The 20,777-nt window shown below is 43.6% G+C and overlaps 1 protein-coding gene across 3 annotated transcripts in view; it reads right to left on the bottom strand.

Annotated features, from left to right (window-relative positions):
- The window catches only part of LOC119953757 (alpha-1,6-mannosylglycoprotein 6-beta-N-acetylglucosaminyltransferase B-like), a 1,231,367-nt gene that overhangs the window by 631,449 nt on the left and 579,141 nt on the right, over nt 1–20,777 (bottom strand). The gene's annotated exons all lie outside the window — the stretch shown is intronic.

The raw sequence follows: 20,777 nt of genomic DNA on the forward strand, positions 1-20,777 counted from the left end.
CACCATGCTACCGTGCTGCCCCAATCCCACGTGAAACCTACGAGGTGGGAATGCTCGTCTTCACCGTGCTGCTGTCGGGGTACTAGCCCTCCCCGCTAGGTGCAGGGTACCTCAATTAATCCATGTTCATAAGGTCGGCCAATAAGGCACTGAGACAGAGAGAGAGAGAGGAACCCGGTAGTGATCTACCGGGTAGTGCACATATGTTTGGTGTAAATAAGACATTGTTCTTATTTTACTTGGTGTGGACTCTCCATGTCCTTATTAAACTAGTGACTAGGAGTAAACTGGTTTGCTATCGACACTGTGACCTACTCAGCTCAGCCACCTCCCAGATTTTCTGGATCCAGGTTTGGATTTCTTTGATTCACCATGCCTCTGTTTGGGTGATTAGATGCATTTGACGCCGGTGTTGAAGGCTGGAACCAATACGCTGAACGAATGCGTTATTTTTTCCAGGCCAACAATATCATGGAGGACAAGCACCAGGTGGTCATACTATTAACAGCCTGTGCACCACATACATTCGGAGTGATCCAGAATCTCAAGTACCCTGTGTTGCTTATTCTGGGTGAGTATGCTTAACACTCAATTTGGCTCTGTTTCGTTACTTAGCTCTGGAGTCGCCAGGTATCGTTAAGATACCGCCACAAGTTTCAAGGTCAAGTTCAAAGCAATAAAACCATACACCAATTAGTAAGTTCAAACAACTGAGTTTATTATAATACAATTATAATACTACCCATGCACACGCTAAGAGGATTAAACTATTCCTACCGCTAAATAAACCAATACTTATCTCGAAGGGAACTGCCGGATCAGGGGACAAGGCCTCTTGCTCTGCTCTGGTCTGCAGACTTCAGGTTGGTACGGGTTAAAAAGGGGTCAGGAGTGTCTATCTCTGGTAGCGATCATTGTGAGACACTTATTTGCTGGCGGCTGCTGTCCCAAACCTCTCCTCTCTCGGTCAAGGTCTTCTTTGGCAAAAGCTGGTCGAGATGCTGGTCTAGAGAGGAGGGCTGGTTAAGAAGAACGAACTAAGTGTGGGACCTGTCTTTTATAGGTCCCAGGGCTTCGTGCCCTCTTGGGAGGACCCTTTACCTGCTGGGAATCGATTGGGTCTCTTCCCAATCGATTTGTTTGAATCCCCCCAATACTGAGGCTATCTCTCGGCTACTGGGCGGGCCTTCAGGTGCTTTGTTTTCGAACCCCGCTGGTGCCGGGGTGTCTGGTTTCCAATACACTGTTGCAATCACTTCCCTATTTGTGTCCATTGTCCCTGGGATCGTTCCATTGCTATGTTAACTATCCCGGAGATTGCCTCATTAGTATGCGGAATGTTCGTTTCGGTGCTGTCTGCTCTCTTAGCAGACAGAATACACATTGGCTTGGTGCAGCCTGCTTGTGCTGCAAACATTGTCCATTTTAACCTGCAAGCTTTGCGTTCCTCCATTTTGTATTGAGGGAATGGCCAACTTCGGTGGCTACACCTGTGACGCCAGATACACAATCATTCGACCAGCTTGTGACGCTTGTAGTGCAATAATTTAACCCAACCCCGTCGATAACCTTTCAGTTTAATACAGCGGAGAAGCCCTCCAATGAGTCTGCCACCGAGTTCACATCTTGGCTACAGAAAATAGCCGTGTTTGGTGAATATGGAACCGTGTTGTCTGATATGCTCTGCGATAGATTGGTCTTGGGTATTAATTTTGTTCTTTTTTACTTGGTGTGAACTCCTTGTGTCCTTATTAAAAGTCAGAGACAAGTTTTAGATGGGATTTAAAACAGCCCCTGTCTGCCCTTCCAATGAAAGCAAAAGGCATTATTTTGAAGAAAAACAGTGGCGTTATCCTCCTGACAAGTATTTGTCCCTCAGCCAACAACATTAGAGCAGATCACCTGGTCATTATCACATTGCTGGTTGTGGAAGCTTGCTATAAGCCTCGGTTTTCTGTATTTCAATAGTGACTACACTTGAAAGGTACTTCATTTGGCATAAAGCACTTAGGACATCCTACAGTTCTGAAAGGCACTGTATTAATGCAAGTGTTTATTTTTCTCATTGTATAACAGCATTAGAGTTTGTATTTGTATTTTTAAAAATTATTTTCCATGTACAGATAGTGGAAGTCTGAATACGCAAGCCTTTTGTTTTTGTGTGTGCCCTCCTGCGTTTGTGTGTAAGTGTGCATATGTGAGTTCGGCACAGCAATGTTTTATGATATGTTAAATCCATGTACATAAGGTACATAAAACCAAATGGAAGAAGTTTGATTAAACAAACTGTGTTTCTATTGGCAATAAAAGATGAATTAAGTTCTCAAGGAGGGCTGAGGCAGCTGATTTTGGAATTGCTCAAGGGAGCTTCAATGACTGATTGCACCAGGCCAAAGAATCTTGATCCTGAGGAGTTGTGGTAAACAGTGAAGGGTGGCCTTACCTCAGCGGAGGTCTGAAGCTTAACTCACTCAATTGGAATAAATCAAAACAGAACTTGAGCTGAAAAATATACTGATTCACGTATAAAGCTAGGTAATGGTGAATGATTTAGGTCAAATGGAGAGCAAAAGATGATGCAAGTATTATTTTGCCAAAAAGAAATAGCCTCAATATTTACTTTAAAACTGTAAAAAGTAAGCAAACAAAAAATACCATGCAAGACAACTATTTATAAGACGCCATTTGTCAACTGATCCATTACTTGATTTTCGTCAATTAACATCTACCTTTACATTTTTAATGTAACTCAAATATAATTATTTGCCAGCTAGATGATTAATTATTAGAACTAGTTAATATTGATGAAATACTGTTTAAAGTGTTGGATTGCACACTGAGCAATGATGCATGAAACCTGAGTGTGTTGGAATTGGCTTTTCTGAGTATAAATTGGTGAAGAGCTGAGGGATGGAACCTTTATCTGATTCATGCTATTCCTGCAGAGTGAATGCTTGAGATGAACTTTGGATGGCAAAGGTGGAGGTGAGTGGGGGTGGGGGATCGGAGAGAGGGGGTATTTACTCCAAAATAAAATCAAGATATTTGAAATAAAAGCAGTAAGTGCTGTTAATATCTGTGGACAGGAAAACAACACATTTTGAAGATGACCCTATATTTATTGAAATATAAATTTGGAGTACCCAATGATTTTTTTTCTCCAATTAAGGGGCAATTTAGCATGGCCAATCCATCTACCCTGCACATCTTTGGGTTGTGGGGTGAAACCCACGCAGACTTGGGGAGAATGTGCAAACTCCACACAGATGGTGACCCAGGGCCGGGATTCGAATCCGGGTCCTCAGCGCCGCTGTCCCAGTGCTAACCACTGCTCCACATGCCGCCCTTGATGACCCCATATTTGACTCAAAACGTTAACTCCATTTCTACATAGATGCTGCCTGACCTGCTGAATATTTCCAGCACTTTGTTTGTATACCACTTTTCCCAATTTGGTTCCAACATGGATTTGCTCTTGCTAATAACAAATATACAAAACGTTACATCCAAACATACATGGAAAAGAAGGCATGAGTGAATGTCTAGAATGCTCTTTTAAAATGCTACTATTACCTTATGTGGATCCACTGAATCAACATAATTGAGTTTTGATTTTGATTATATTAAATCCGTGTTTGCCAAAAAGCCCAACTTGAAAGTTCAGCAATATTTTAATTAGTTTTAGCAGTTTAATGACCCAAAGGTATGCAGTATCACATATCATTTACCATTTGACTGAATAATTGGCTTGGTAAGCTAATTAGAAAGTTATCATGCTAGCATATTGTCAATATATTAATTGAGTTTGGATGTTCCTGCAGAAGGATTGTGTTAATCAGCACTGCAGTTCAGTACCACAATTGCAAGCTTTTATATTAAAGTGTAACCATAAGACTAAGAGGTCTGATTTTCAAAGTGGAACCCACATTCTGCATTTATATTTCATCTGATCACAAATGGCTCTCGCAAAATCTGCACCTTATCTTTGGTTAAGGAATTGGCAAAAGTGCTAAAAACTGGAGAGAATAAAGTAACACAAATCTTTTCATAATCTGGAACTATTCTAATCATCAAATGATTGTATTGACTTGCTATGATTATTCTTCAGTACAAATCTTGGGCTTCGTGAAAAAAATTGGTTTAGCTCTTTTAAAAATGTGCGATACGGTGGCGGTGTGGTTAGCACTACTGCGTGAAGGCTTCAAGGACCTGAGTTCGATACCAGCCCCAGGTCACTGTCCACCTGGAGTTTGCACATTCTCCCTGTGTCTGCATGGGTCTCACCCCCACAAACCCAAAGATGTGCAGGGTAGGTAGATTGACCACGCTAAATTGCCCCTTAGTTGGGAAAAAAAGAACCGGATACTCTGAATTTATTTTAAAAAAAGCTTGTTTAAAAATACCTATCGACAAGATGGTGTTTGAAGCAACATTGAATGGGATTCTTGAGGACCACATTAACCTAAAATCGTATAAACCTGCAAATCTCAGAGTGAAGCCTCATATACCAAATAGAATGTATACTTTGCATCCTAAGATATATAAACTAAATCAGGATGTATATAATATGTAATAAGATCTTAGGAAGTATGAATATATTCCACAGAGTGAAATCAGGCATCTTAATATTATGATATTGTGAGTAGAGTTACTGGAGAATTACATGAAACATTTGTATTCTTTTTGATGACTAAAGAATCTGGGTGTTTTAACATATTCGTACAGAGGTCTGGCTGTCAATTAAATTACTAGCTGGTGGAGCCCATTTCAAAGCATAGGTGTGAATGTCAGCTCTTGAACTTCAAAGTTGCTAAAGGTTTCCCTCATCAGGAAACGACCTTTACCATTTCCCAAAGATCCACAGGAGATCAAATAGGTGTTTCACTGGAAGTGCTATCAGAGTTGGAGTAATATACGTTTTGTGTTCCTCTTTTTTTTGATATCTTCAGAAGGATGAGGAGCTGTATCATAAACTGCATTGCACCAAATCAGCAGCTGGCCTAAAGCTGTGAGGGATTGGCGCAAATCCGAAACTAGTAATAGTGAATGTTAAGACGCGAGGGATTGTGTGTCAAGAGTCAGTTTTATGTTAGGTGTTGGATCAGGCGAAGCACTTACGTTGTTTTTGATATTTTGAGGAAAATAAATCCACTGTTTGTATTTAATATTGCTGATTTATCTGTTTACAGTACAATAAATCCGACTAGTTATTTATAGCCTACTCCACAGTTTGATAGAGTTTATTCTTCTGCCTTCTGGTTGAGGAGGCATGTGATACATCCTCATAGATGGGTGACTCGAGTGCTCTAAGAATTAGAGTTGGTAAATGTAATACGTGATGCTTCATGGCTCAGTGCATAAGGAAAACCGCAAGAGTCGGTGCTCGTCGTGAACAGGTATTCATAAATAACACGAATAACATGTAAGAAATGGAAGTCATAGCACCTCTGGGGGACAGTGAATACAGAATGGTCAAGTTTAACATGACCTGGAACACAATAATACCAACAAAAAGAGCCAGGAGCTCGGCTTATAACTTTATGAAGGCTAAATTCAAAGAAAACACTGAGACAAATTGTCTGGATCAAGGATTTAATAACACAGACAATGAAGACAAATGGTAAACCTTGAAAACAACAGAACGTCACAAACAACATAAATAGATATATAAACCCAGCAAACTCAGCCTATGGGTTGAAATGGATTAACAAACATATTAAATTTGAAATAACAAGGACAAATTATCTCTGCAAAGTTTACACATGGAAAGGCGAAGGGGCTCATTGAGCTGAACAAAAGCCCAATTAGAAATTAAACGAGAGATTTGGGGAACAAAATATAGCTATTGAAGCCAGACACAGCAGAAAGAAATTCTCATGGTGGCAAAGAGAGATGAGTGCCTGAAAAAATGGAATAGCTTAACATATTTAAATGGTCTTTAACTGGTGACGAGCAGAGGCCACAGCTCAGGGGGAGGCGATTTGGCCAATGATGTCTACGCTAGCTCTCTGAAAGAGCTACAAATTGGTCACACTCTCCTCGTCTTTCTCTCATGGCTCACCACATATTTTGCTTTTTTGAGTAAAGGTCCAATCCCTTTTGAAAGTTAGTTTCCACTACTGTTGCAGGCAATACATTCACAATCATAACAAGGCACTATGTCAAATAATTTTCCTCATCTTCCCCCACGGATTTTCTTGTTATTTTAAACACTCTGGTTGTCAATATCGCCAGTGGAAACAGATTCTCCCCAGTTAATCTCACAAAACCTTTCATAAATTTGAATAATTCTATTAAATCTTTCCCTCGCTTTAAGGCGAACAATTCAGCTGCTCTCATTTCACCACATAACTGAACTAGCTTGGACTGCATTTTTCCAATCCTGTGACTAGAGCTAGGAGGTGGCAAGGGAAATGTGATCTGCTCCCATTGGGCTGACCACATGACGTGTCACTGCCTGCATCCACTTCGCCCATAGCTAAGCTCCCAGCAATGATGACTAGCCACCAACAGCAGTGGGTATTCATTTAGGGCACTTAACAGGACAATTGGTTCTATTGTGATCTATATTAAAATGTATCCAAAGGCACACATGTGCTCCAGAAAAGGAGCGGCAGTGGCTGCACAGAGGGAGGTCTAAGCTGCGGACCTTGTGAGACACTTAGTTGCTGGCATTAAATCACAGTGCTCAGGTCCTCCCAAGTAGAAGACCTGACATTGCAGTAACTTCATGGAAAGAATTACTCCACCAATGTATCTTTTGCTACAATGGCAGTTGCTGCACTCCCACCGAAAGTGTCTCTGTGGTATTGGTGATAGTACTGCTGCTGGTCCCTCAGCAGTGCCCACACTGTGAAGGAAGCTGGCACCCCTACCCACAGCTGCACCGAACAAAACAGATGACCCTGCAACCTGGCCGTTGTCCGAAAGTGTCCTGGAGCAGCGTCTTAATCAGTCACTTAGAAAACAGAAGCAAGAGTAGGGCAGTTTAATAGCATGGTGAAAAAGGAATATGGGACACTTGCTTTTATCAATCGAGGCATAGATTACAAAAGCAGGGAGGTCATGTTGAAGTTGTATAGACCTTTGGAGAGGCCATAGCTGGAGTACCTTGTGCAATTCTGTCACCACATGTGAATACACTGGAGTAGGTGCAGAAGCAATTCACTAGGATGTTGCCTGGGATGGAACATTTGAGTTATGAAGAGAGGTTGGATAGGCTTGGGTTGTTTTCACTGTAGCAGGGAACACTGAGGGGTGACCTGATCAAGATTATGAGGGCCATGGACAGGGTGGATAGGGAGCAGCTCTTCCTCTAAGTTGAAGAGTTATTTGAGAGGGGACACAAGTTCCAGGTGAGGGGCAGGAGATTTAGGGTGAATTTGAGGAAACACTTCTTTACTCAGAGGGTGGTTACGGTCTGGAATGCACTGCATGGGAGGGTGGTAGAGGTGGGTTGCCTCACATCCTTTAAAAGTACCTGGATGAGCAATTGGCACATCATAACATTCAAGGCTGTGCGCCAAGTGCTGGGAAAAGGGATTGGGTAGGTGTTTTTCAGGCATCAGTGCAGATTTGATGGGCCGAAGGGGCTCTTCAGCGCTGTATTATTCTGCGATTCTGTGAATTCGGCCTTTTGAGCTGAAGGTTTACAGGAAGATCACGCCCAGTGATCCGCCGCCACCTACGGGTTTCTGACGTGAAATTGAGGGGAACGTCGGGATCCCAACCCATCTGCCAAAATTCTGCACCTTATCTCGGTGCCATTCTAGTAAATCTCATCTGCATCCTCTCAAAGTCTTGATGTGCTTCAATGTTTAGCTGCAATGTTTGAGCACCAGCTATGTGCACAGTAGTTTATCATAGAATTTACAGTGCAGAAGGAGGCCATTCGGCCCATCGACTCTGCACCGGCTCCTGGAAAGAGCACCCTACCCAAGGTTAACACCTCCACCCTATCCCCATAGCCCAGTAACCCCACCCAATACCTGCAATCTCAGTTTTTTCTTTTGTATGCCTTCATGAAATGTGAGAATCACTGGCTACGCCAGTATTTGTTGCTGGTCCATAATTGCCCTTGTGGTGTTGAGCTGCCTTCTTAAAACATCAGTCCTTATGGTTCAGGTACACCTACAGAGCTCTTAAGGTCAGAGTTCCAGGTTTTTGACCCAGCAACAGTGAAGGAACAATATGTTTCCAAGTCAGAATGGCATGTGACGTGGAAGGAAATTTGCAGATGGTGAATCTGCTGTCTTTGTGCTTCCAGGTTCTAAAGGTTGTTGGATTGGAATTTACTGTCAAAAGAGGGGCTGCAATGCATCTTGTGTGGTTTACACATTGCTGCAACTGTTCAGTGGTGAAGGGAATGAATGGAGAAGGGATGCCTATCAATTTGATCTACTTGAGTATTGTTGGAATTGCATTCAACCAAGTAATTGAAATGTATTTCATCACAGTCCTTATTTGTGACTTGCAGATGGCAAACAGGCTTTGGGGAATCAGGATGTAAGTGATTGGCTGCAGAAGTTTGAGCTTCTGACATGCTCTTGGAACCACAGCATGTTTATGGTGAGCTCAGTTCAGTTTCTGGTCATCAGTAACCACAAGGATATTGATAGTGGGAGAATTCAGTGATGGTAATGTTAAGAATTGGCAGAAATTGAGATTAAAAAATGAAACTGGAATAAAATAAAATAAAACATCCAGCCAACACATCTAGCTGAAGATAGTTTCAGTGATTTTTAAAGATGCAACACAACTTCCTTGCTTTGTACATTATGATTCTACTCATTTAAGCCATGGATTTGTATGTTTTTAAAGCAGTTTTATTAACTTTTCCTGCCACCTTCAAAAGTCTGAGAAGGTACAGCCCCAGGTTTTTTATTCCCACACCCCTTTAGTTTATATTGTCCCTAATAACCTTCTTTCCAGAATGCACCACTTCACCAGACTGCCTGCCCCATTTCGCCAGTCTGCCTCGTCCTCATGCGGCAGGCTATATCCTCATCATTGTTTATCACTTTTCCCAAGCTCTTGAGTCTGAAATTATGCTCCTTATGCCTGCTGCAATAGGCCTTTAAGCGATATCAGCATTACATCATCAGAAGGGAAGTATGTCCTGCGATCCAGTCTTAAGTTTCACTTTTCCGTTTGAACAGAGGAAACACACACACCTCTGATACCTTCAAGCATTATACCAATGAAGAACTGTTCTTACTTGCCTAGATTTAATAACTAAACTCGCAACGTGTTAACCAAATTCTTAATGAGCAAATGCTGCCTAGAATATGATAGCACAATACCCAAGTCCAGTTACTTCATAAATAGGGAAAAGAGCAGCAGACCGAGTGAAGAAGAGCAGTAGTCCTAATGCTATCCCTAGGGCAACACCACTTTACTTTTCTCCAGTCTAAAAAAAGTGCTATATGATTATTTCCTAAAGTATTCAAATTGAAATTCATGAACAATGTGATGCATAGTTCAAGGCTTCAGTTTAAAGTCTGAGACGAGTTGAAAGGACTCAAAACTAACAAATTTGGGGATTAATTGATATTTATCCCAGGATTTTCAATGATTAGTGAAGCCTTATGATCTGTCCCATCATTGTTACCACTGTCATAATGGCCTTTACCTGTGGAACCTCTCATTATCTCCAACTTATTCATTACAAATGACATAAATCTCTCCTTATTTCTGCCACACCAATGCAAGCTACATTTCCTCGAGCTCATTCCTTAAGCCCATACTTTTATTTCCACACTTCTTTTCCTTGGTCTATCTTGTCACCAGTACATGCCACCTTTGTCCTTTCTCAATTTTTTGCAAATCAATCCCTAGCCGAATCCATTGATTCACCGTTGAACGACAATTACCAAATTTTCCTCTCCAGTCTCCATCGGGTCTAAAGATGCACATCCATCATTTTATCCTTGTGAGCTGCAACCCCAACTGCTCAATCTTCAGTTCTTGCTGACCTTCCAACCCGCTACATCTTCCAGCACCAACCTTTAACAATGCTCTTCACACTCCACTCACTAACTCACCATTGTCCCTTTCATAGAGGAGTCTCAACATCCAAAAGAGGAGAGTCAGGACAATAAAACTCAACTTCTACAATAAGTAAGTGCATGCAATTCCCAACACTGAGCGACCAGTTCACCATTCCTCCGATACAATAGTGTCTGACTGTACTGCAATACTGAAGTACTCAATTCCTAGAAACTAGGTAAATAATTAGCAGCACAACGTGAAAGGCATTTAAGTAACACTTCAAAATCAGTGGAGTTGTTACAATGGTAGATAGAAAGGATTAAACAATTAAGATAATTGCGTTTTTAACAAGGTGCAAAACTCTTATTGAATTGCCTTAAATAGCCAGGGTACTTACTCTGTGGTAAGTGGTGTTTCGATAACGGACTTCTATGGTGCTGGATAATGGTTGTGGAACATTACTTGGTATAGAAGGCATGGGTGATATGTGCATATTTTAGGCACGAAAGTAAATAATATGTAAAGGTTAATGCAACAACAGTGCTTTATTCATTTCTGACATCCTCCTGTTAACTCTCTCTAATCTAATCTACTTCTCGTGCTATTCTCAGGCTTCCTCCTTTGCTAACTACCCAGCATTCCCTGAGGTCTGATATATATACTGAGAACTGGTGGTGCCCTCTAGTGTTTGAATTGCACTGAGGTGTAATAATTAACCCTTCACTAGCTTTCCCATGTACAGATCATTACAATTGTGGCACACAATCAGTGCTCAACATGCTGTTCAGAGGTTTCACACCTTAGCTGGAGAAACATTCAAACAAGGATAGAAACGCTTAAAGATAGCCTGTATTCCTGAAAGCTAGACTGCACCTCTAAAAGCGGAGATGCATTCTGGCTGAGACTGGAACTCCTCAAAGACTGGAACTCCTGAAGGAAGAAACAGAAATGGCAGGGCAGGCCCACAGGTATTCAGACACTGATATTTGGAGAGGGACTCTGTTCCCTCAAGGGCCAGGAGGTCCTTCAAACAACTCTGAGCTAGTAGTGGAGCAGGTGGCAATCATCATGAGTCTAAATCAAAGAAGTGGCCACAGTTCAAATGGTTTATTGACCTCACACAAGTGATTAGTGAATTCATCGTCATGTTCCATGTCCTACCAGCTGCTCCACTAGCCTCAGACACTGTTCTATTCATCATTTGCCTGTCACTCACCTGCCAACAGTCAATAGCGACCACAACTCCAACCATATATTTCTATTCACCTAAGCCTCAGACACATTCAGTGGGATTCTCCCCACGCCGGTGGGAGAACCGGCGTCAACAGCCCCCAAAAGTGCCGAAGGGGCTGCACGTGTTTGCGCATGCGCTGAAAAGCCGGCGTGATATCACGCATGCACGGAATCGCCGGCATGGTTCCGCGCATGTGCAGATCCACGGCGTATTTTGGCACATGCGTGAGGGATTCTCTTCTCTGCGCCGGCCATGGCGGAGCCCTACAGGGGCCGGCGCGGAAGAAAGAAGTGCCCCCCACGGAACAGGCCCGCCCGCAGATCAGTGGGCCCCGATCACGGGGCAGGCCACCCCCCTGGAGTCGGATCCCCTGCGTCGTCCCAAGGACTGCCCCCGCCGACCTACCTGCCAGGTCCCGCCATGTGGCACCATGCTGGCGGGACCGGCCAAAACCGGACGGCGCTCGGCCCATCAGGGCCCGTTGGCAGCGGCCCCCGACCAGCATGGCCCGCATCCCACCCCCGTCCGAAAAATGGCGCCGGAGAATACGCCAGCTGGTGCAGGGCGGCGGGGCGGGATTCGCACCGCCCCCCCGGGGATCCTCCGACCCAGCCGGGCCGTCAGAGAATCCCGCCCATCGTGTACCTTGTGTTTCCCTATTATGTATTTTCTTTTTACTTTATTTTCATGTACTTCCCCGAACAAGCGCTGGAATGTGGTGACTAGGGGCTTTTCACAGTAACTTGATTGAAGTCTACTTGTGACAATAAGCGATTATTATTATTAAATGATCTTATTGAGCTCTTCGCAGAAAAATATTTTTCACTGTACTTCGGTACACGTGACAATAAACAAATCCAATCCAACAAATCCAATCCAATTTAGCACTGCTGGAAGTTGCATCTTCACATCTCACAGCTTGCACACCTTACCAGCTATTCAACTGTGGCAGACACATGAGCCAGCCACATGGCACTGCACGCACTGACACTCTTCCCTCTTTTTCGCAGTCAAGATGGTCTATAATAGTTGGCAAATGCAGCTGTTGAGCTGCAAGGCAGGCATGGCTGAACGCCTTTACCTCCGAGGAAGATACAGTACCCGGTGTTAAAACTCTAGAAAGCCAGTTGGTGAACACTGGAGCCAATTCAGTCTCATATTTAACTGTGGAGTGATAAATTACAAGCATACACCTCCTAACTTGATTTCCCACCGTTTCCGTCAGTATCTTTTTATATGTGCTCAGCAAAATTCCAATTAATGCCTTCCACCTGCAAATAATTAAACACAATTCTTCTATAATTAATAATGGGAGCAACTGGGATGGTTGTCACTCAGGCCCTTAAACAGCATCTTCATCAAAGCCATTGAGGATGCCAACATGTTCCTGCTGAATGCACCCTTTTACATCTTACTTCACCGTCGTCCGACAATTAAGATGTACAAGCTGCTAATGGTTTTTGTTATCAGATTCCTTTCTTCACACCAACTTTTCCCTTGTATATTTATCCATTCAGACACCATAGAACTGTAGCCTGGCCAGCTAGTGGTTCCCAAGGCTGCAGGCCAAAAAGGGAGAATAGACTGAGGAGGAAGAGGCAATCTCACTTGATTTGAAAAACCAGTTTAGATACTGGCACTTTCCGAACCTCAGGCGGGAGCACAGAGGCAGGATCTTCATGTGGTGGGCATGAACAGACTGCAGCCATGCTCCGTGACTGCAGGGAGAAGGGGTCAGATAGGTGCAGGATGAGGTTAGACATGAGGTCTGCTACTGAGAGCTCAGATGATGACATTTCTGGGGTAGTGTATAGTAAAAAACTAGCCAGCGTGAATGGTTTAGTACATTGGTTGGCCCGCCATAGAGTGTCACTGTCAAGAAACATGGAAGAGTCCTGCTCTGACCTGGGCGGCACAGTGGCACAGTGGTTAGCATTGCTACTTCCCAGCACCAGGGACTTGGGTTCGATTCCCGGCCTCAGGTGACTGTCTGTGCGGAGTCTGCGCATTCTTCCTGGGTCTGCGTCGGTTTCCTCCGAGTGCTCTGGTTTCCTCCCACAGTCCAAAGATGTGCCGGTTAGGTGGATTGGCCATGCTAAATTGCCCTTAGTTTCCAAAAAGATTAGGTGGGGTTGCTGGGTTACAGGGATAGGGTGGAGATGTGGGCTTAAGTACGGTGCTCTTTCCAAGGGCTGGTGCAGACTCAATGGACCGTAATTCTGCACTGTAATTTCTATGATCTATGAGGTGAGAGCTCAAAATCTGGCAGTAAATTCGCCACCTAATTTACAGCCCATCTGATTTTCTTTTCCATTGAAGCTACTACTAAAATTAAATTTAAATCCCGTGGTTTAACAATTACAATCAGTAGTATCAGCTTGAACACAAAATGATTGGTATTCTCAACTCACTAAGCCCTGACGAAATCTCAATTGTAACCAGAAACTTCAAAAATTCCAGATTATAAACCGAGGTAAAAGTGTGGTCTTAAAGAGTACAATACCTTTGCTGTGAGAATTTGAAAGCTTCACTGTATTTCTTTTGAGCAGAAGTCTTGTGTGACAGAAGTTCTGCTGAACCGATTGTGATGAAATTCAAATAAGATTAATTTCATGCATGGATTCTTCATACTCACCTGAAAAAAAGCCAAGAGCACTCACTCACCATTTAAATAAAAGAGAGATTTGCCCCCCCAGTTCAGTTTAACGTTCCTCTGAATCCATCTTAAAAAATTACCCCCAAAATGTGCCAGTGAAACAAATACGAAAATGGGGAAGATGACTTCTGCCTCAATCCTTTGCTCACAAAGGAATGGCATCAGAGGTGACCTGACTCAGAGGCCATGTGGATATGGTAAGCCACTGCGCACCAACAGGAAACTGTGCCAAAAGGCATTTCTTTAAACAGCTCCCTTCCCGTAATGCAGCTCTCATTTACAGACGAAAGTTATCCATATACGCAATCTATAAAGAAAGTAATCCTGCAAACCAAAAACTGTTCATTCTAGCCTGTTTCACTTTCATCTGTATCTACACATGTATGTAAACCATAGGGCGGTGTTTCCGGCTTTTCCCGCCAGTGGGAACTTCCAGTCCTGCCGAGGATGACACCGGCGCGGCGGGTACCCTGCTGGCGCTTGCTGGCGACCAACGCAATTCGATGGGACCACATGATTCTGCCAGTGGCCAATGGTGAGTCACCTCTGCTGCTAGAAAACCCACTGCAGGGGGAGTGGGCAGCCCCGATAATCCCGGCCATAATCGTTAAAGCGTTCAGCTCTTCTACCGGTATATGTGTGGGTGGTTTTTGATTATTCCCCTGCCTGTTGTCCCTCTCTGGGAAATGCTGTTGCCATGGCAAGTGTTGCCGTTGATCCATTGCATTTGTTGGAGGCAGCTGACCTCTGGTACTGATGGTCGTTTTGTTCTTTGTTCCGAAATCCACTCGTTCTCATCAGCTCCCTGCTGTGAGGGAGCAGCTTCTCCGATTGTACATGTTTGTCTGCAGTTTTAGCGATATATCTGGTCATTCATTTTCCTCTGGTATGAGTCAGGTGGCTTTACACAGTGTCCAAGTTGTCAAGCCTTTTCACAGTAACTTCCTGGCAGTGTTATTGTAAGCCTACTTGTGGCACTAATAAAGATTATTATTATCAAGACTTTTGTTGAGTGTGTTGAATGTTTGCACTCTCAGCTTTCCAGACGATTTCACTGCTTGTAGTCTAGTCTGCAGGAATTGTCATTTTCCTGATTACTCCCATTTCTTCAAGCTCCTGTATGTGGTGAATGTACTTCATGTAATTCACACTGTATAGTATTGTGTCCTTGTGGGCTCTGTCTGTGAGCCGTTGTGCGGCTCTGCCCACAGGGGGAGATGAGGAGCTTGTGCAGGGCTCCACCCTCGGCTCCACCCACTACCAGAAGTATAAAGCGCTGCAGCCTTGTGAGCCTGCCCTCAGTTCTTCTGGTCGCAGGCAGGCTCTGTTGTAAGTCTATTAAAACCGCAGTTTACTTCCTATCGTGTCGCGAGTGAATTGATGGTCACATCACTCTATCTGGTCTTTCAACCTGGAATTGAGGGCAGCTGGAACTATCCTTAGAAAATGCTGAGTCGGTCTCACACTCTGATCAACTTCAAGATGGCATTCACCAAGAAGACATCCAAGACCTGCGAAAACATTTTTGCACTTTGTCAGGATCTGTTCAAAGTCAATGGCTTGGTACCCTGAAAATCTCATTGTGTACATGGAGGGTTACCAGTCCAATCTTCTGACTTGTTTCAGCTGAAATTAGATATTTTGGGTGGGATTCTCCATTCTGGAGACTAATGCTGATGCAAGGACGGAATCGGTGGTGTTCTACGATCACGGAAGTGGTGCCGGTCCTGGAGTGATTCAAGTCCCATTAATGGGATGGCACTGGTGCCATGTGGAACTCGTGCAAGTCAAATGCATGCCAACCCTCATCCCAGCCAAAATGATGGCAATGGTGTCGCTGGAGCATGCCCATTACGTTGATTGGTCGACTGGAGGCAGAGGGTACGTAGGGGGGTGACCTGGAGGGCACCCATATGACCCATGTTGCTACGTTCACAGTGGACAGTCAGTGGTGTGCGCAGTCGCATGGTTGCCTTGTAGGTTGCAGCAATGGTGGTCCATGCCCATCCACCCTGACCCCATGGCCCATTTCCTGGCCACCCCCACTACTTCCCAGCCCTGGCAGATGCTCCCCAGCCAGTGGCAAAACTGTCAGCACACTATAGCGATGTTGGGCGCTTTTCGTACCCCCTCTCTCTCCCTCAGCAACCATGGTGCCTGTTTCCAGATTTGAAATACCACAAGTGAGCCTCGCTATTGCTAATTCCTCCTGGCGGAGGGGGAGCTTCGCTAGAGGCCCGGAAATTGCCGGGTCGGGCCCATTAATTATATTCCAATGACTTGTACTGTGCAATTTGCATGGGCACAACAGTGTTCGGCATAGAGTGCATTCACGCCACTGTCGAGGGACCGGAACATGGCATTCTGTTTGGAGTCAGGCGGCGCCCTTAATTTTCGGCTGAGTCGCGAATCTCCGCCTGATTGTGTTTTGCGATTCCGGCATCGGCCGACCGAGAATCCCGCTGTTTGTTCAATGTTTGTTCAATAGGGGCAGCAGGGTAGCATGGTGGTTAGCATAAATGCTTCACAGCTCCAGGGTCCCAGGTTCGATTCCCGGCTGGGTCACTGTCTGTGTGGAGTCTGCACGTCCTCCCCCTGTGTGCGTGGGTTTCCTCCGGGTGCTCCGGTTTCCTCCCACAGTCCAAAGATGTGCAGGTTAGGTGGATTGGCCAGGCTAAATTGCCCGTAGTGTCCTAATAAAAAAGTAAGGTTCAGGGGGGGTTGTTGGGTTACGGGTATAGGGTGGATACGTGGGTTTGAGTGGGGTGATCATGGCTCGGCACAACATTGAGGGCCGAAGGGCCTGTTCTGTGCTGTACTGTTCTAAAATTCTAAAATTTGGAGCTTTCTTCCCATTGCATTGGACTCGCAGTTTAGTTTGCCCTCTTGGGCTGAGCAGCGTTCCATCATAAAGCCTCAATGTTGTTACCTTTAATGGCTTCATTTTCAGGTAACCATCTTGAGCCACGTCACACAGGTCTGCAAAGCTTATGATGTAGCGGTGGTGTCTATCTGACACTTCACATTGACTTGATGCTCTCCTTGTACAGCTAACCATGCACAAGGGCATTTCTCCAAACAGTACCCACATTCTTGTTTCACTTCAAAAGATAGAACTGATGTGGTTCCCAGACCAATGGGTATGGAACTGAATTTGTTCCCTGCACAGGGCAATGGCCCAAAGTAGCCTGGGAGGTGGTGAGAGGATGTCCTCTTCTCGGGCACAGATTTGCACACATACCTGAATGCACGCACTCATTCCAATACCTGTTTCTATCTAAACAAAACAAAATCGAGCAATGCTGCAAAAGCCTACAGGAAATAAAGAGAAATTGGATTGATACACTGCCAATAGAACTGAACCCGATCACAAACAGTAGATACAATGTGAAATTAACTCCAAAACAAATTGCAGAATTTGTCATGACGTCTCAAAGTGCTTCAAAGCCAATGAAATACTTCTGAAGAAAAATAGAAAATGCTGGAAAAAGCAGGTCGGGCAGTAACCCTGGAGAGGGAAACTATATTAATGTTCTAGATTCTTAAACTTTTATCAGAACTAAGTATTTTTGTAATTTAGTCACTGTTGTTTGTGGGCAAGAGTAGCAGCCAAAATGCATACACTGCGATGTAACAGCGTGCTGCATCCGATTCGGGCCACAGGCTCGTCATGCCACACAAGACCCAATGAGATCTCGCGCAATGTCGTGATCTGGATCCCACCCATGGTGAATTTGCATATTTAAGTGAGCAGCTAGTCTCAGTATAATATGCACTCGGCGGATCTACCCAAGGCATTGGGAGCTAATCCCTTTACCTCGGAGACCCCAGACGAGCTCTGGTCTCCACAAATGGGGACCAGGAGGAATGGCACGGGGGTCTCCCAGGGGATTGGGGTTCCCTGGGGGGGCTGGACTCTGGGCAGGCTGGTACCTGGGCACCCTGCCAGCCTAGGTGCTGCCCTGGCACTGTGGCACCCTGCAAGGCTGGACAGGCCAACGTACCTGGGAATTAGGTCCAGGGGTGCCCTGTCCTTATTGAGTGATGAGCTCAATGACCCCCTTATAGGTGAGTTGGGGCATTGGGGGAGTCCGAGGGTCACATTGAGGAGTCTCGAGATCGGGTTGCCATTTAAATTAATTTTGAGCACACAGCAGCACGGTAGCATGGTGGTTAGCATAAATGCTTCACAGCTCCAGGGTCGATTCCCGGCTGGGTCACTGTCTGTGCAGAGTCTGCACGTCCTCCCCGTGTGTGCGTGGATTTCCTCCGGGTGCTCCGGTTTCCTCCCACAGTCCAAAGATGTGCGGGTTAGGTGGATTGGCCATGCTAAATTGCTCGTAGTGTCCTAAAAAGTAAGGTTGGTGGGGGTTGTTGGGTTACGGGTATAGGGTGGAGACGTGGGTTGAGTAGGGTGATCATTGCTCGGCACAACATCGAGGGCCGAAGGGCCTGTTCTGTGCTGTACTGTTCTATGTTCTATGTTCTATATTGCTTCAGGCTAAACTTCAGTGTTTCCCGCTGAGGTCCCTTTAGATAGCAGGGATAAATATTGACTATGCCACCAGGTGAATACCACTGATCTTCTTTAAAATTAGAAACTGGACCTTTTAAAAAAAATCTGTTTGAGGGCAAATGGAGCCTCCATTTACTGTCTCATGATGGCACATCTGACAATGCTGCACTCCTTTATTACTACGCCAAAGTTTAGATTATGTGCTCAATCCCAGCATGTTGTACATTTCCATGGTTAAAGATGTGAGATATTATTCTCTGCGAATTCTTCCCACAGTTCTGTAAATAATTTACTGATAAACATGTTTATACATTTGCTGAAGACTAATGCAGAGTCAAAAATATCAGCGTGGCATGTATATTAATCTTCTATAATAGTTCCTGCCATCCCTTGTTGCAAGCTAATGTTCAAATTGTCACCTGACAAAGTGCATAACTTTGCCGAGCCAATGTGATGACAACAACAGGCAAGATATCTTAATGGCAATAAATATCCTAAAATTCTTATAAAAACTTTTAAACTGTAGGACGGGGGCAAACAGTTTCAACACATTATGAGCTACTTGTATTTAACCATTACTTGCAACCTGTGAAATTATTTTAAGCTGACTCTATTGCTAGATGGTTGACTTTAACATTACTAATGAGTTGCCACACAAATGGCAATTTATAATGTTACCAATTGCTTTGCAATTATTTTGCATGAAAATTGAATTCCATTTTTGTGATACTCCTGCATATTTAAACACTACATGCAATGCAAGAGTATTCATGAAATAGATTTCCTACTGAGAAAAGATTACCGTGTCAAACTGCAGCAATAATCAATCTGGAAATCTAATTCAAAAGGAAAACATGTAAATTAAACTAGTTATTCCATCTTGCCTGAAGTAATATGTACTCAAAATTAATTTCTCATTATCAGCTACTAATAAACATGCATTAATTTTAGACTTCTGCCCTCAATTTGAATATTTAAATTTTGTCTTCAGTGACAAACAGAACTTCAGTTATCTGTACAAGAAACAGAAAATGGAAGACTGAATTAAAAAATGATCACTGCCTAAGATCACCCCAACCAGCTCCTAAATAGTTGCTGAATGGAAACGTTCCCTTTACTGTGACAAAGAAACTTCAATTACTTATTGAATACCTGCATGTTTGGAAGGCACGGCAAACTCAAAATGCATCACACATATATTTAAAACAACACTTCCTTGCATCCAACTGAAAAATTTATTTACTTCTGAAAAGTTTCTATTTTTCTTTTGCTTGTCCTCAGGTAATTACAAACCAGGAACCTGAGGTAAACCTCAAGGATTAGATACAAGAGCTGCCCCATTCATCATAATGTTCAAAATGTGTTACTCTAGTTAACTGTATTAATTTCATGCTTCTGTGTGTCAAGTGCAGTTTGAATGGAATAGGAGTGCACTGTAATTTACTGCAATGTAGCCCTTTTTTGTTCAAAAATGATTGATACAAATTCGGACAGCGTACGTTTGAAAGCTGCCATTAAGTAGCGTTACTGTTTCACAGTGTCATGTACCTTGAAATCGCTCTTTTGTCCTGAAATGTATTTACTAATCTTCTTTTCATAAAAACAAGTCATTTTGAACATTAATATGGAAGTTATTTAATTATACAGTACGACAGAGATCATCAAAATGAAAGAATGTCAGTTGTATATTTAATTGTGTTAATTATAAATTGCATCAGCAGCATAATTTCTCAAGAGATCTCTTACTTGATGGATGAAAAATAGAACCTCATGCCTACTGTGTCCTGTCAACTGTTTACTCTGGATTTCTGAGCAAGTTATTTTTAAAATTCATTTGGGTGTTGTGGGCTTCACTCGCAAGGTAAGTATATTTTACCCATCCCTAATTTCCTTGGATACATCAATTGTCTGCCTGGCCACTGTAGAGACAGTTAAGAGTGAACTAGGTTGGTGTGGGACATATAGGCTTGGCCATGTAAAGACATAGGGATCCTTTACTAAACAATATTAACAAACTGATTGAATTTTTATGAAGATTGGACATAGATATCGGACAAACTTCATGGTCACTTTTCCAGGTCCTAGATTCCGATTTACAGACCTTTTTTTGATAAACTAAACTCACTGCTGTGGCATGAGTGAAACTCACCTTCTCTGGATTTTTTTGTCCATGCCTCTGGGTTACTGCTCCGTTAATATAATCATCACACTGCCAGACCCAATTAGTTAAGGGATATAGGTATGTTTCTACATTGAATGCATTCAATTGGGTGCTCTAAATGCAAAGAAAAGCAAGTCACACTGAGTGGTAAAATATAAAGCTTCATTTGTACCACTTCACAGCCAAGAAATTGAAGCACGCCCAAAAGTGAGGAATCAAG

This window comes from Scyliorhinus canicula, chromosome 18 (assembly GCF_902713615.1).
Source record: "Scyliorhinus canicula chromosome 18, sScyCan1.1, whole genome shotgun sequence".
Taxonomy (NCBI): Eukaryota; Metazoa; Chordata; class Chondrichthyes; order Carcharhiniformes; family Scyliorhinidae; genus Scyliorhinus; species Scyliorhinus canicula.